The sequence below is a fragment of the Falco biarmicus genome, chromosome 16 (genome assembly GCF_023638135.1).
Source record: "Falco biarmicus isolate bFalBia1 chromosome 16, bFalBia1.pri, whole genome shotgun sequence".
NCBI classification, from domain to species: Eukaryota; Metazoa; Chordata; class Aves; order Falconiformes; family Falconidae; genus Falco; species Falco biarmicus.
The window spans coordinates 9,196,123-9,213,302 of record NC_079303.1 but is presented as its reverse complement, the minus strand read 5'-3'; the positions used below and the strand labels follow the sequence as shown (position 1 = coordinate 9,213,302).

General features: G+C 51.0%; 1 pseudogene; it reads left to right on the top strand.

The window, feature by feature from the left end:
• The first annotated feature begins 731 nt into the window (after positions 1-731).
• Positions 732-17,180, top strand: part of LOC130159856 (hydrocephalus-inducing protein-like) — a 100,064-nt pseudogene continuing 83,615 nt past the window's right edge.

Here is a 17,180-nt window from a genome sequence, read left to right as displayed (position 1 = left end):
GCACTTAGTAGGGTCAGGCGCAGAGTCGCATCGGGTCAGCTGCTTTTGCAAAATGAAGCAGTGAAGTGACATTTCTCTTTTGTTCCCACCGAAAAACTTTTGAAGAGTAATAAAGGACAGTTTGGGTATTAATCGAGATTTGGATAAAAATTCCAGTAAATAGTTCCAAAATAGGTGGAAGTTGGAGGGAGAAGGTGAGAAATGCCAGCAGGCTCTGATGTGTGCGTGTGGCTTGTGAAAGGCTGTTTTGGCTCAGGGAATGTTTGTTGTGGGGTTTTACTTCTATCAATCTTCACTCTTCTGCTTCAACATGGTCTAATTATGAGACAGGGTGGGGAGGCCGCAGTTATGAAGGATGCCACAACCCGGAGACACAGCTGTCTCCTTTGGGTCTGCCATGAAGGGCATTCTGGATTTTCAAAGTCCTGTTGTTGTTCTTGCAGGTCAACTGAGGCATGGCCACTGGAAAGCCCTGCTGGTTCACGGTGTCCTCCAGGATGGCTGGTGGATTCCCGAGGCAAGTGGTAGTGCCTCGTAATCCGAAGCTAGTCAGAGAGACGGAGAAGCCTGCAGCTGTAAGTACCTGCTGCGGCCAGGTAGGAGCTGTGTAAGGCTGGAAACTGCCCCCACGTCCTTCCTCTACCTGCCCCTCCTGTTGTCTGGCCGCACTGTGAAGCTGGACACCACCTCCCCGTCTCTCTGCTGCCGTGCTTCTGTCGGAGGTGGCGATCATGGTGCAGTAGGGGATGGACTGTGTGCTGCTTCAGGGCAAGCCCAGAGTCTGTCTGGATGTGCCACCGGAGCCAATTTAAATGGACGTACCGGGCATTGCACCGGAATAGCTGAAGCATGAGCGTGTGCTTCGTTCTGTCCCCTTTGTGTGGGCAGCAATGTTTTGTCACGTCGGGATGCTTGCCAGCGCTGCTCTGACCATACCTGCCCTCCAGGCAGCTGGGCACGTGGTGGGCTGCTCAAACTCTGCCTGAAGGTTTCGAGAGGTATGGCTGGTCCCAGATGGAACAGGTTCCAAAACAGTTGTTCTGTCCCGTATCCCCTGTGGAGCACAGACCCAGCGCTGCAGACAGCAGCGGAGTCAGGGCAGTTCCTCCTCCCCATCCTCAGATGTCCTTTGCTGACCAGAGCTCACCTGACTGAAGGCGACCTGGCGCTGAGGCTCTGTCGAGGAGATCTCTCTGCATACTTCTGTGGAGAGGTCTCGGAGGCCAGAACAGAGAAAACAAGTGCTAATTCAAAAGAGATAACTAAAACTTGGAGCCATTCCTCTCCACCTCAGTTTTGGCACAACACTGCTTCTCTGCTTTCCTCTGACTCACCCAGCAGTGACGTCTCCACATGTGTGGTGGTTGTAAGCGTTGTGCAAGGATGGAGTTAGGGGGTTGCTGGTAACTCCTCCCGACCTTCTTCAAAGGTCACTGGCTCAATCCAGCAAATCTGAAGAGGAAACAAATGCCTGAAGAGCCAAATCCCCCAACATGTCACATCAAATCACAAAGGAGAAGCTACTGGGACAGAGCCACTTGGTTGGAGCGTGTGCATTCCGCTCTCTGTCATTAATTTACTGATGTTAAATATTTCAGCGGGTAATTATGGGACTTCCAGGACTATCCTAGTGGCTGTGATCACAAATTATTCATCAGTGGCTCTTGCACAAGAAAAGCCTTTCTGAATGAAGGCATTTCTGTAGCTCTTGCTGGTGTTTTGCATTTCAGCTGACTCCCTCTGCCTTCCTGAAGGAGATGACTCTTAGCACCAAGCAGAGGCTGGCCAGCACTCGGGAGATGCGGCAGCCCCAGATTACCCAGCTTCTCGACGTGAGCGAAGCCTCCCGTCATAAGGTAGCCTTTTCTTGCCCTTTTCCTTGCTGTTTGACGTGACATTTGAAGTGGGCCTATGCTTGTGACAGGCTTGCCTCCAGCTTATCTAAATACTTTGGTGGTGGCAGTGTGTCGTTTCAAACTGCTGCTGGTGGTGGTGGCGTTCCTTCTGCTGGGGGAAAGGTGAAATGTTTTCCCCCAGTGAGCTGTTGAAGTCCTGGCCTGCACTAAGCCCATATAAATCACCTCTGCTGAAGTTGGTGGCTTTTGCTGGAGACGAGCTACTGTGGCTAAAGCATGATCCTGGAGAAAGGCTGGGGGGGGACACAAGGATGCAAGTTTGCAATTTCCCACCCTCCTGCTGAAATAGGCAGCCCTTGGTCTGGTGTAGTCTCTGTCAAACGCTTGGGGTCATCGGATGGCCTCAATGGTGGCAGCGTTGGTCTTTGAGGGCTGAGGGCCTACGGTAACTCTTCAAGGTGTAGCTCAAGCAATTGCATGAATGCTTTGGGTTGGAACGACGAGTGGGACCCTTACAGGGTGTTAGATTTTTCAGGCTGCCAGGTACACAGGGGAATGGCGCTGGGCAGAGGGGAGCGGGTGTGCTTTATCTGGATCAGTGTTTGCTTACATGTATGTTGAAAGCTGCTCTTCTTACACATCTGCTTAGTAGAACGCACGTTCCAAGTGGGTAGATGACTGAGGTAGGCTGTTGAGTGGAAAAGTGCCAGCAAGAGACCTGTAAAAAATTGGTTGGAGATTGCCTTAGACAGCACGTGAGGTTGGGAACGCCTCGGACGAGCGCACACAGAACTGGCCGTGTGCTGTGGCTGCTGGCTTCAGCATGACCCTGACTCCTGTGCAGAAGCAGGAGACGTGCCTGTGTCTTGTGAGTGCGAAGAGTTCAGCTGGAAGGGGGGAGACAAAGCAGGGAGGGATTTTCTCCAAGTAATGCCTCTGCGCCGTAAGCGTTTGCTGTTTCTGTGTGTCGTCAGGCGCGCTTCTGTAGTGGTATTAACTGACGTGGCAATAATGGACTGTAATGAAGCATCCGTTGAAAGCTCATGGGAAAAGGAGATGCCAAGTCCAGCCCTATTCAAGTTGTGCAGTAGTGCTGGGGAAGGAGCTGAACCTTATCACCTCATCTGTTGCTTTCTTAACGGCGGTGTTCCTTTTTGGCCTGTCTTCTCTTCCTCATGGTTTCTAGGCTGTGTTTCAAAAAAGAGATTTGAGGATGGGTTGGACTTGGTGACTGTCTCAGGGTAAAGATAATCCCCAAACTGTTTCCCGTGGAGTCTCCTGTAAATGCTTGGCTTTCACTTGCTGCACGAGTGCTTACGGCTCTCGCAGTAAGTGCTCTGGAGCGGTGTGACCGTGTTAGCCCAGGGCTCTGCCGGAGGTAAGCGCTGCCTTGCCTTTTGGAGCAGGAAACCTGGAGAAACGGCCAGCAAAAGAGCTGCTCGCTTGAGCCTGCTCAGTGTGGCCCAGAAACATTTGATCTGCTCAGAGCACAGGTGGGTGAGCTGCCGTTCCCCTGGCGTGAGCTGGGCAGGCGTACTCACCGGGAGACTGTACTTCACTGGGGACCGATGTAGTATTCTCTGATTGATGAATCTTTCTCCCAGCGGCTGAAACTCTGTTTTGCATCTGCAGTTCTCGGCACCTTCCCCGAGACAGCGCTCGTTCCAGCCTTTCCCGTCAGAGGTGGTATTTCAGAGCTACGTCCCCTACGAGGTCTATGAAGTGCCACTGACTCTGAGGAACGAGGACAAGGTAAGTGCTGGGATGTGGAAGTTTAACCCTGTGCTGGAACTGGAGAGCAGTGTCATCCGCGCGGTGCACAGCACAGCCAGTCACCTGCTGCAGCACAGCACATCCGGAGTAAAATGTCTCGCCACCTTTATTTTGCAAGATGGTGGAAATCTTGCCATGCTGAGGTTTCTCGCCCTGGTTTTGGCTGTGTGTTGGTAGTCCCTAACCGAAAGGAGCTTTTCTAGTCAGCATCCTTCTCCCTGAAAGCCCTGGATGGCTGGGAATGTTGAGGGCTGTACAGTTCTTCCCTGCCCTCGTGCTTTCCCTCGAGTGTGCACCGCGTCCTGGTGGCTCCGTGGTTAATCTTGGTTTCCACAGGGCAGCTCTGCCTCTGGGTGAGCTGCACAGAGAGCTGAACGGGCTGTCAGAGCTCGGGGGTTGAGTCTTCTCCGCTTTATGCTGGAGTAAGTTATAATTAGTGGTAACAGCGCTTCAGGAAAGGTGGTTTGAAACAGCAGTGGAAACAGACTGATGTAGCAGAAGCAGTGGGAGGCCTTTAGGTGCCGCTTCAGGCTCCTGCTAAGCTTAATTGGGTTCTGCTCAGGTTTTTCTGAGGCAATGTGACGCTCTGCTTCCCCTTTGGAGAGCCACAGCACGTTCAGAGTCAAGTGCCCTCGGAGGTCTCCACCTTTGCTTGAAAAACCTGATCATTTTGAGATTTCCCAAGAAAGCTGCAAATGGAAAAGTTGGAAAATGTCAGCAGTTTTGTTCCACTGTAAAGAGGGAAATTGAGACCTTTTGAATTTCAGTTGGGGAAACATTTGCTGGAATGAGGCATGTGCCAAGAGCAAGCTGGTGGGCGAAGGCAGAGGGAGGAAAGGAGCTGAGCTCGGTGTTCTCTCACTGCGCACTTTCCTACACGCAAGGGTTTCTCTTGATCTGTAGCAGTAAGTGCACTGGCAGCAGAGAAAGGTCAGGAAGAGAGGTGTAATTAAGGATACTCTTTTGTAATGAGGAATAAGAGGTATGTGTGAGGGGAGGGTGGGATGGGAAGATGGAAGTGTGCGCAAGAGCCGGTGAATTCCGCCCAGATTTCCAGATTTACCTGCTGGGGGGGACAAACAGGTGGACAACAAAAAAAAGCTGCCAAGGCAGCGAGTGGAAGGACAGCGGGAGAAGTCCAAGTATTTCCTGAGAGAACAGGTTTTGACAGGGATGTGGGTGAAAAGGGAAGACCCTTTGGCTGGGAAGGATGCGTGTGTGGTCCCTCAGTTATTCCTGGAGAGTACTGCACCATTCCTGGTCTGGCATTTAACTTGGGAACGTGGATAAGGTGTGGCATGGGTGCCTGCACCCAGGGAATGCCACTGGTGTGGTCTACACTGGGGTTTGGGCACCCCTTGCTGTAGGTATCTTCTTCCCAATTAAAATGTGCCTCAGTTTCTCTCTTCCTACTCTCTGCTTCGTTCCCACTGAGTCTTTTGGCTTCAGCTGCTCCATTATCCATGCAGCACCTCAAAATGGTTATCTTTGCCAAGTACCAGCCAACAGGCAAACAGTTGATTTGCTCTGTTCATGCTTCCTCAGGTGGAAAAGAACATCTGCATAACATTTCTGCCCTTCCCAGTAAGGAATAATAAACTTGTCCAGCTGCACCTTGGGGTTTACGTGCCCTGTAAAGGGGGAGGCAGTGTGTGAATGTGGGATTTTTCCAAACCGAACTAGTTTTGAAGCCGGTAAGACCTCAGCCATTGGAGAGCGTGGGTGTAAAAGTAGGATTAGCTCTAAGGAAAATCCTTGGTATGTTCTAAATACAGAAAGGTAGAGATGATAATCCTGAGAGGGTGTTCTATTCTAATTTTGTTGGCTTTTGGCAATGTCCTGGAGAAGAGCAGTGTTGTGCTCTGTCTCAGAGTTTTCGCGCTGGTTTCCCAGATTCTTCTGAATCTTATACTGCATGGCAGCCTGAAGTTGTTTGCCCCCTAAAAATCCAGCTGACAGCAAAATGTATTCCAAATAGAGGCTCTGTAATGGTGCAACTACAGAAGTGCTTCGCTATATACTTACTGCTCTCACCTGTGTTGTACAATTGCTTTTCTGTCTTCAGGCTGTTCCTCAGCACCCTCAGGTGTTCTGGGTGGCTTTTGCTGAAGGTCTTAGCCACACGTGCTCCTCTCCTAAGGGACTTGGTGACCAAACTGCTTGTGTGCGCTGTGAAACTGGCTCCTGGAACCCGCTGCCCCAGGACATTGCTGGGTTCCAAGGGCGTTTGGAGAGTTCAGGACTGCCTGGGCCATGGGTTACCAGGCTCGGGTGGGTGGTGCAGAACAAGCCTCCATTTTTTCCAAGCCTCCTGTGGGGTTGTTGTTTGTCAGTGAAGCTGCCCGTCAATCCAAATCACCTGCTTTAGACTTTGAGATTTGGTGCTCAGGGGTCGAGAAATGCCTGCGTGCTGTCTGTGTGCTGGTGGTGTCCCAGAGGGCAGAACCGTGCAGCAGGGTGCCTGCAGGGACTGCTGGGGGTGGGCAGGGATCCCCAGGGATCTGGCTTGCCTGCGCTGGCAGCTGCCTGGCTACGGTCACAGGCAGCAGGAGCCTCCGGAGAGCAGAGGTTGGCTTTTAAAACTGAGACTCCAGCGGCAGTCAGTGCCGGTCATGTATCTCGAGGCAGAAGATGCCTTTGGAGCCCATAGTTGATAGCCACAGCCTGGGGGGGGTCGCCTGGCTTTCCATCACTTTGCCAAGTTGCTGGCTCTCATCCTCTGCATCAGCCTTTCCTTGTAGCGTATTGTGCTTCTCCCTTGCTTCTTTACAGCTCCCTGTGAATTTTCCTAGCCATCCTCTGTTTGTGGGGTTGTCGCTTTGTCTTCCCATGTTCCTCCTTTTGCTCTTCAGGCTTGCTTTTATTACCAGTGAGGCCACAGTATGTGTGGTCTCCTCCTCTTGCTGGTCTGCATGCATGACTCTAGCCCTGCTCAAACCTAGCATGTTAAAGTGCATTTCTTCCTTCCCCCAGGATTAACACGTACTGTTTGGCTTTCAGATAACACAGTCCCCTTCTAGGGGCATGACTGCCTGGGTGTGTACAGGCAGAAGCCGGCAGGTTCTTTGGGCCTGTTGAATACACGGGTGGCTTGATTCAGATATTATATCTCGGTGCTGCTGGTGTCTTCCCTGCTTGGCCCTTCCTTCATTGCCCTGCTGCCTCTGGCCTTGAGCTATTTTGCCCAGGCAGAAGGGATTAATGTTGACTCTTGTGTATTATGTGCACGTACCTCCAGAGCTAAAAGTGCTTTGGAAAGGTGGTTAAGGAAGGCTATTGGCAGGTCTCTTCTGCTCCTGTTTCCACAAGCTGCAAAATCATACTTTCTTACCTTTTCTGCAGGTTCCTCAGCTGCTGAAGGTCACCTTGGAGAGGTCACCTTATTTCAAGTTGATCAGCCACCATGCCGTGTGCCGCAAAGTACCGCCTGGCATGCTTGTGACTTTCCACATCGTTTTCACCCCCAATGAGAACAAGGTGAGACTGGAGGTCCCAAGAGACAGGTGCCTTCAGCGGGAGGCGAACCTGCGGGGCTGGGTTCAGAACAGGGCGTCTGCTGTGGGGTTTGCGGCACTGCTAATATCTGTCCGTTGCTGTATGGTTATGGGTTTGCTCTGATAATTATAAATACAAAAGCCTATTTAAAATTGACCTGTTGTTTGGAGGACGCGAAGTTGAGCCTGATCAGAGTGAGGACCACCACTTTTGAAAACTGGAGTCACTGGGATGCGTATCACGTTGGACACAGCAGTGAGACAGTGGAACGTTCTGTCTGAAGCCGGCACTTTCCTTGCGCACTGGTTATAGCCCGTGCCGTGCTGCAAGGTTTGCTCTAGGCTGTGGTCAGGCAGCCTGCGGCTGGTCACATCCTGGCTGGCAGCACCATGCGATGCCACCGCAGCAGGGACTGTGCATTCCCTCCCCGTGTTTTCCTGGGCGTTTGCAGGGGAAGGTGCACGTGGGACAGTAGGAAGATGGCCGGGAGGAGTGTTGATGTTTAGCCATCCCACCTCTCTACTCAGTGTTAGGGGCTTAATTATGATAGAAAATACTAGAGGAGTGAATAGATGCAGAGAGCTTTCCTCTTTCCCATCTGGCAACCAGTTCCCTGCCTCACCCAGGGCTGGAGCGAAGGTGATGCTTTTTCATACCCTCTGTGTTCCAGCCTTGCCGCTGTGCTGCCCCTGAGGATACTTGCCTGCCTGTGCTCCAGCTGTGATTCTAGGGGAGAAGATGTGCTCGTGGCGGGGAGCCAGCCTGGCACAGCCGCACTGAGCTCTAGATGTCTTTAATCAGCAGGGGGCCGGTGTGCTGCAGATGACAGAGACATCTGGAGCACACCCAGGCATTGAAGGGGCAGGTAGAATCTGCAGGCAGACACTTACCCCGGAGCCTTTGGGCAGTCACGCTGGTGTGGCTGTGGCTGTGTGCATGTGGCTGTGGCTGCTGTGTCAGCTGGCACCTATTCCCTGCCCCATGTGCCATGCTTTTGCTTGGAGGTTGGAACATCGGTGCTGTGGCTCTGGCAAGCCTGGCACGGTGCCGTGATGTGAAGGGGTGACAGTGTTGTCTGGAGGCTTCTTAATGCAGAAGGGTTTAGCACACGGCATGGAAGGGAGGAAGCATTGCAGGGGCATACAGCCAGGCTGACTCTTTCCAGCAGCACTCTGCTGCCTCTTGGCAGGGTTCTTTGTGTGGCTGTGTGGGCGAGGCGAGGTTAGGGGATAGCTCTGAGCCAGCTGATGCTTCTGCGCCAGGCCAGAGGCGCAGGATCCCTTTGGGCACAGCTGTTCTCTCATCTTCTGTTTGCTGCTTAGATTTAGTTTAATGCCCTGTCCTATCCTCAAACAGCGTGGCTGTAGCAAACTAAAGAGGAAATGCCCTGCGGCCCCTGGCTCCCTGAGCTTGTGAAAGGATCTGTTGCTTTGGGGAGGGACTGAGAAATGGTTTTACATCATTCGTATGGAAGGTTAAAATGACCTTGGCCTAGGGCAGTTCTCCATACTGCCCAAGTGACATAAGAGCTTAACCTCACCGAGGCAGGCTTTGCAGAGGACACTGCTTCCTTTAAAATGTGATTTATTAGTATTCATGAGCATTCATTTTTGGGGTGGAAGTAAATCGGTTCCCATGAAGGGCAAATTGCTGCTCTTCAACTAGAGAGAAGCAGCAGAGCAACACATGAACATCACCCCAAATAGAAGTAGGGTGAGAGAACCCCCAGGAGCACTCATGTCCAGTACTTTGTCCCTTGTCTTGCCCTTGAACTGGTGAGTGTGTGGCATTAGGGAGCTGTGCCAGCGAGGTCCTCTGCACAGCTTCAGCGACACCACGGCAGTTTCTGCTGACCTGGGTTTTGTGCTCCTTGCAGGGCATTGGGGGAGGGATGTGGGCTGCTTGGTGAGGAGCACAAGGGGATTGTACAGCAGAACCAGAATGTTGTACAAACGGAATGTTTTGGCTCATACTTGATGGAGCGTGAGTCAGCGGAGTGCCAGAGTGCTGTAGCTGAGCTAGAAATGCATCAGTAGCATGGTCAGGAGGTGCAGAGCACCTTGCAAAGCCCTTAGCCAAGAGGCAGGCTTTGGGAAATGGTTCCGTAAAGCCACCTGTGCTGGGCTTGCAGTTGCTTGCCTGCAGAGTATCTGTGTGTTAATTGTGGAAGGCTCAGGAGTGCTGCCTTTGAACAACCTCTACATCCCTGATGCTGCACGATCCACAGGGACTGTGGGTAACCCAGTGAACTGGGATGCGGGTCTTCCTGATGGGGAGTTGGTTTGTATAATTCTCTTGCTTTGAATCTGTTCTTCCCTGGGGTAAGTCTGACTTCAGTGAAGTCACTCCTGAATCAAAGGAGTACAGTTGTGGCCAAGCCTTAAGTACTAGGGCCATGTGAGCTGTTGGTGGCTGAAATGCTGTGTGCCACGTAGCCCTTTCTTGGAAAATGAGCAGTTTCCTACTGTCTGGCAGTCATTTGGGAATGTGCCATGTGATTGGACTGTCAGAAAATAAATAAACAGCTGGCGTGCCTCTTGGTTTATTGGCACTTGTGTTATAAATGAACTGCTAATTTTTCTGCTGGGCAACATTTCCAATTTGTTACTCTTGCTGCTTCTGATTTGCACGTTTCTGTTTTATGGCTCCAGTTGTACAGCGTGGGTGTTCTCGTGCCAGCCCCTGTTCCCACATGTTCTTGCGTTATGGTCTGACGGCCTCTGCTGAATTGGAAACCATTGTGGCACTGACTGGCAGATAAACAACAGACAGAAATACTTCCATTTGTACGTCCTACAGGCTTATTAATAGTTTATTGTAAAGGAAGAAGGAAGTAAGAAGCACATAAAAACATAGCACAGCTTATTCCGTGTTGTCGTCTTGCTCTTTTCACTGTAGCAGTGCACTGTTTTCAGGCAATGCAAGTTCAGTCTGTGAGGTTTGTGAAATTCATTACTGATGCTCGGTGGAGACTGAATTAATGCACATTGATTACTATGAAATACGACAGGACAGCGAGTTACTGCATTACTGAAATAAAGTCCTTTACAATTCAGCGCAGCCCTGTTAGATGCTTTGTAGCGCCCAGAAGCTGTTCCAAGTATACTTTCAAGATGACTCGTGTGGGGAGGAAAGGGGCAGAAGACCAAGGCAAATGGCCCGGTGATAAATGAACCTGGAGCTAAGCGACTCATTTCAGAGTGCTGCGAACCGGCAGCTGAGGGGGGCAGGTGCAGGGGCACCCCCTTCTCCTGCGACTGTATCTTCATCCTCCGGTCCCTCCTCTCTGGTCATGGCCCTTATTTTCCAGCCTTTGATATCAGGGTTTCAGCGGGAGCTTTCCCTGCTTGGCTTGCCGTGTGACCTCATGCTACAAGGATCTTTTCTGTGCAAGTCGTCTGCTGCAAGGAATTCAGTGAAGGATTTAGGATGGGTTATGCAGGAAATCTGACATCCGAGTGTGGTGTTGTGGGCAGCTAAGGTTGATATCACTGTGGCAGTATTACCGTTAGCCCCTGAGTTTGCAGAGAGCCTGAAACAGCATCAGAGACGAGCAGCTGCTTCAGTTCCAGCGGGTGCCAGTTCAGATGCCAGTGGCGATACCTGGAAGGCCAGAGCTTGTAATTTACTGCTTGTCAAAGGGGTGTGAGAGAAGGGGAACCATCGTACAACTGTCTGCCATCCTTGCAATGGAGAGGGGAGTTGTATGAAGGATGTAGTCATGTTTTCATGAAAATCTGTAGCCTGAAGCTGTGTCTAAACACAACAAACTTTAGAGCATAGATGGGATGCAACCCCTCTGTCATCCAGGCACGTTTATTTAGAAACGTGGTCTTAAACAGTCTGCTAAGGGTTTGTAGTTGCGAAGCAGAACAAGATTTTGAACTGGTCTCAACAGTTGCCCAGGCTGTAAGCAAGTGTGTAGCAGAGTTAGTGTCCAGGTAGCACGAGGCAGTGCTGCAGTGGAGACTGCAACCCGTTCCCCACCCAGGGGGGCAATTCAGCTTTCAAAAGCTTAAGGGACCGTGGGTCCACAGCGACACAAACAGCCAGCTTCTGCCTAGCACCCCTCCTGCCTTGGGTTTCGCCCTGTTTGGGCTGACGCTGCATTCAGCCTGGTGCAAGGTCCCGCTTTGGTGGGGTGGTAGAGCGTGGCTGAAGGGTCAGCCTGCTCTGAAGTGCTGAGTCAAGCCTTGCACGGGATGCCATGTTCCACGGTGTCCCTGGAGAGGGGGCTTGGGACATGATGTGCATCTGCATGAATGGTGAGAGGCAGCTTTCTCTCCCAAGGTCGTGGTTGTCTCTGTGAAACCAAATCCTTGCTTCTTTAGCCTTGCCCTCAGGTCCCTGGAGAAAGAATTCCCTTTCCTTGTGCGTTGCTGTGCAGGTTGTCCCGGTGCCCCTCACCAGCAAAGGAGCTGGGAAGGTTGCCTGTGCTTGCTTTTGGGGGAGGGGGGGATTTATTTCTTGGGCTCTTAATTGCCTTGCTGTCATCCATTTGCTCCTTAGCAATGACAACGACTTGACAATTACTTCCTTTTACTTCCCTCAAATACCTCCAGTTGTTTTAAGTTCCTTTTTTTTTATCTCCCTGCTGATCTGAACTTGCATCCTCCTCTGTCTACCTGGCATCTGGAAGAGAGAGATAAGTAAATATGGCATGCCAAGACTAAGGCAGGTAGCTTTCAATTGGATTTGCCTTTGTTACAGTAATGTGGCCGAAATAACAACAACAGCAAAAGCAAATGGCACTCTCCATTTGCTAATGCAGTTTCTGAGCATCTGAACAGTCTGGGAGGTGAAGTACCCAGGAGGTAATGGGTGCTTTAAAGTCATATGGGCTGCCCGTAGCTTTTATTTTAGAGGGCTTGGGCTGCAAGATTGAGTACAAACTTGCTAATTCAGAAAGACTTGCTGAAGATGAAACCCTTGCCTGGAATATGATGTTAAATCCTGCAGGTTGCTTGCTGCAGTTCCCTTGCTAGTATTTTACCTTCCAAATAGGAAAAGCAAAAGCCCTTGTGCAGTTTGTAGGGTGACTGTTTGAGATGTCTAGAAGAAGAGATCCTTCTTTATTCTTTGTGCCTTGGATGGGGCAGCATCTGTTTTGTCAACCTTAGTGGTGGGTGAGGCGCTGGGTGGTGGGTGAGGCGCTGGGTGTCAGCTGTTGTGTTGGAGCACTGGGTACGTGTCTGTGCCACGGCTGGCTGCCTTAGGGCCCTTCCAGGAGGGGATGGGGATGGGAGCAGGAAATCCCAACCGCGGAGGAATCCGGATCAGTTCTGCTGAAGGGAGTTTGCTGCTGTGTGCGGTTCCTAAATCAAAGTGCTTGCTGCTTCAACAATTACAAGAATATCAAATGAGTTAAAAGCACCGGGGCAAAAATCAGGGCAGCGAGTGACTGATGAGAAGCAGAGCTTTGATCAGCTCATCAACAAGAGCGCTGCTGGGGGGTAATGGCTCCTGGCCCTATGGCAGCAGCTTTACCACTGATTTCAGTGGGGGCAAGGTGATAGTTCCAGCGCAGCGACGCCATGCCATACATCTGGAGACTGCTCTGCTCATCCCTACAGTAAAATGCTTTTGGTAATTTGATTTGCCTTCCTGCTGCTAAACGCCAGGCAGCCGGGGCGCGGGGGGGATTGCCTGGCTCTGTTCTGAACGAGCCAGTGGCTGGGAATGCACAGCCGGCTTTGCTCTGGTGGGGTGTCTGAGTGTCCCCCGTGTGCAGCTCCCGATGCCGCCTGCCTGGGGTGGGTGTGCTAACCAGGCACCCCGTCACTTACTCCTCTAGAACAGACCTTACAGAGGGGTTCGATTAAGGCATCAGCCAGAGCTGTCTCTGTGTCCCCTGGGGCTGGGTGAGATGTAAAGGGAAACTGAGATGAGGCAGAGGAAGAACTCTCTTGAATTGCAGTGCAGAGCTGGCGTAGGCTGCTGAGGGCAGGGGTGGAACTGTTAGTGCTTTGAAGTACCTGTGAAACCTCTTGCAAAAACAGTTTGGGTCTGGAGCTGAGCCGGCTCTGGTGTGGGGAGATGGGTCAGGTGGCTTTTGAAGGGTGCGTGTCCCCAGCCTTGGCCCTGTAAGGCTGTGGGAGCGGGTGAGAAATACAGCTGTACCCTACACTCAGCTGGCATCGCAGCAATTACCGTGTCCAGCTTGTGAAGCATTTCCCCAGCGACTGACCGTTGATCACGTATGTGCTGAAGTCCTTTTGAAAGTGTACCTGAGCATCCCCTGCCAAGCTTCAACAAGGTCTCCGCGTTGCTGGCTTTGAAGTTAGTGCTGTGGCACAGCTGGGTTCTCAGTGGTGCTTCCAATAGTCTGCGGTGGCGATTGAAGCAGGTTCCATTAGTGCTGTGATCCCTTGCGTGAAGCGACTCTGTTTTGGTGCCTCAGAATCAAAGCATCAGATAATTGTGGTGCTGCCAGCTTGCTGCGAAAGCGGGTGAATCAGTGGGCTTGTTTCTTCTTTGCAAGTTAACAACTGTGTGCAAGTCATGCTACTGGAATGAAAGGTCATGAAGGTAAAAGGTACTATTATTCCGTTATTGAACGCTACTGCAACAGTCCTAGAAAACAGCAGTTTTCCTTCTGCCGTGGGAATGGTGCTAAATGCATTGTGCTGAGATTGTTTCTTTCCCTGCAGGATTATTTCCACGAGCTCATCTGCATCACAGAAAGGGAGAAGTTTGTTGTGCCAATCCGAGCTATAGGTGCCCGAGCTATCCTGGACTTCCCCGACCAGGTGAACTTCTCAGCCTGTCCAGTCAAGTACAGCACCCAGAAAACGCTGCTGGTTCGCAATGTTGGTAACCGGGAGGCCCGCTACTGCATCAGCACGCAGAGGTAGGGAGCTCATCTTTTTTTGTGCAAAACACTGTGGCGTGATAATATAGTTGGAAAACAGCAACAAAAAGGAACCGGAGCACCTGAGCTGCCATGCTGCTGTCGTGGCTGGAGATGGGCAGGGCACGTGGGTTTTGCTGTTGATTATAGTGTTTGAAGCATGGCGCAACCTCTGCTAAAACCTTGCAAGCTGCAGAGTGGAGTTTTATAGTGCAACGGTGTCTTCAGAGCACAGTCGTGCAAGACTGATTCTGTTAGACTGAAGGAGCAATTGTAAGAAGGCAGCTGGACTGCCCTTGGGCTGTGGAAGATCCTGCGGGGCAGACGACAGCTCTAGGAGCTCAGTTCCTGCAGACCAAGGGCAGTGTTAAGAAATGGGCAAGCTCTGAGCTGGTGGAAGAGACATTTAAGAATTTATCAGCAGTTTGTCTAGAGTAGCAAGTGCAATCAGAGATTGCAGATCAAAGCAATTGGTATCGAGACCCTGACAAAAACAGGGTGTGGTCCAGGACCTGGTTTTCCAGTAGGTTTGATCTGGTCCCTGGGATCCAATATTCTTCAGCAGAATGAGCTTGTAAGTGGAGACGAGCTGGCAGTGGTTTCAAAGCTGCACTACAGCCCCAAAGAGGAATGCCTTACAGCGGGGGCCACAGGCCAAAGATGCAGCAAATACCTGGTGCGTGGGTTGGGAGCCTTTTCTAGAGCTTTGTCTCTCTCAGATCTCCTGGAAAGTGCTCTAGCATGCTGTAGTAGCCACCACCAACCTCCTTGATCCTCAGTACCTTCTGAAATGGTTATGTGGCCCTGTTGGCCAAATATACGCGTTCCTTGGGAGGCCACAAGCACGTGGTATTTGGGCAGTCTCCTGGTCAAGTGCCTGATGTGTGCTGTGTCGTGGACAGCCTGTACTGTTCCTGTTGGTCTGAGAAGACAGTCACTGTTTTTCCAGTTTGCTGAACTGCACCTGCAAGGAAACCAGTTCAGCTGGCTGGTAGTTAGCTCCGAGTTGCTTGGTCCCAGAGGTCTTGGTGCAGGAGCTGAGGTCCAGAACACAGCAAAGACCTGCCATCTGCCTTAGTGCACCTGAGTTGCTTCAGTTTCTTCCCCAGGAAAACAGGGGTCAAGAGAAGGCTCTTTGCTCTTTCTCCTGGGAAACATGAGGGTCCAAGAGGCTCCTACCAAAGCCTGGCAAGGCTATGGAAGCTTCCAGGATGCTATTCAAGCAGGCTGCTGCTTTTCACTGTGGAAATACGTAGGCAGGACCTTGTAAATCCCTGTACAGCTTCCCTCTGGGATTTCCAGATCTAGTCGTCACCACCAAAACAGATACCCAGTCGTGTCTGGCATCTCTTGGCAATGTCCTTGCCAACTATTCTGTTGAGTGATCCAGCGTGTGTTGAATCCTGCTTGATACGGATTTTATGCTGAACTTCAGCCATTAAATTTTTCAGTCCTGATTTGCAACAGAGAGATGGGAAGTGTTACAAAAGCTTTATTTCATATGACACACAAAAAAGTACAATTCTGAATAACTGGATTGTGTGTGTGCAGAGATCAAAAGCTGGTAAGATTTCCCATGTCAGCTGAAGGCATCAGTCATCTCTTCCATTTCATTACGAATTTTTGAAAGCCAGTTTGAAATTTCAAACTGATGATTTAAATCTTTGAGTATAAGCAGCGTTTTATTCTAATGAAGTCGCCTCCACTTTCATTCAGATTTCTTTTTAAATACTCTGAAGTTCCTGTGTTTCTGCTGTTTTTATTTTTTTTGCTTTAAGTGTTCAGCAAAATGTCATAATGGATTCTTCATTGGGAACTTTCTTAGAGGTTGAGTTCCTCCAATGCCTGTCTGTCTACCATCTGCTTGGATATATGCACAAATGTATAGGAAATATGAGAAATTTGGGGGCTATATGTGAAATGGAATTGGGCTGATGGAGAAGAGAAACTCAGAATAACTTTGGAAGGGACCTCTGGAGATCATCTGACCAAACACGGCGCTCAAAGCAAGACCAGTGTCAAAGTTCAGTCGGGTGTGCACACAACATGAGAAGTAAGATCGGGTAATACCAGCCTTGCTCTGTCCTCCTCCAGGCTGTGCAAAGCCCTTTATCCCAGCATCTCCCTGTATGTCCTGTGCTGCAGCCTCTAAGCTCCCTTTCCGTAGAAAGGCTTTTGTGCCCTCCAGCCTGTACTGCCAGGGATTCTTCCACCCCAAATACAGGTGGCTGCATTTCCCATCCCTCGGCTGCATGCAGTTCTGCTGTGTCCCAGTGAATGGCAGCCCAGCCCTCCAGTATCTGGACCGTAGTGCCCCAAGCTTGTATCCCCCACTCAGAATCCAAGTGTTCCCCCCTCTTGACCAGGTCAGCACATCCCCTTGCAGCCCGAGAGCAGAACCCCCACGTTCTTTCTCCCTGTGCGATGAGGCCATGGTGTGCCAGGAGCGGTTCTTCCAGCCAGTGCTGGGGACTGCACTGTGTGACAGTGGGTTCCCTGCTGCTTGTGCTGTGAGAAGTTGCTCAGGTACCTGCCCCGAGGTCCCAGGTGAGCTCAGTGGCTCCAGCAACCCCAGCAGAAAAGAAGTGGCCTCCCAGCTGGCGTGACAAGCAGGCTGGAGAGTCAGAGCAGTACTAGTGTAAATATAGAAAGTCTCTTCCTGTCGTTCTCATTGTTAAGGCTGGATAACGAGTTTCTTCTCCATGGCATTCAGGGAGATAAATGTCATTCCAGTACGTTTCAGTTGAAAATGGCGTCTGGAAGCAGATCTCAGCGCAGCACTGCCTTTTCCTGACGTTACAGACCTTGTGCTACGCTGTGCTATGGCGCCAGAGAGGATCCGACTGAGAAGATACATTAAGGAATGGCCCATCAGGCTCTGAAAGCTCAGGAAATGATGCTACAAGGTGCAGTGCTAGGAGCCCCCTGTAGTACCCATATACGACATCGAGGTGTGGGATTGGAGAGTTACCACAGGATGTACAAGGACAGGACAACAGATGCCAGAACAGATCCCTATGAAATTGCTTACTAGTCTGGTGTTGCTCCCTTTCTGCAGGGCAGTAACGGGCAAGATCTCAGCAGGTTCTGACGGGAAGGTCTCCCTCAGGCTGGTGTGGCTAGAGGAGTTTATACAAGCTGGGGATTGCAAGGCACCGCTGGGAGATCTGGACCTGTGACAGTTTAGATGTTGTACAACAAAGCAA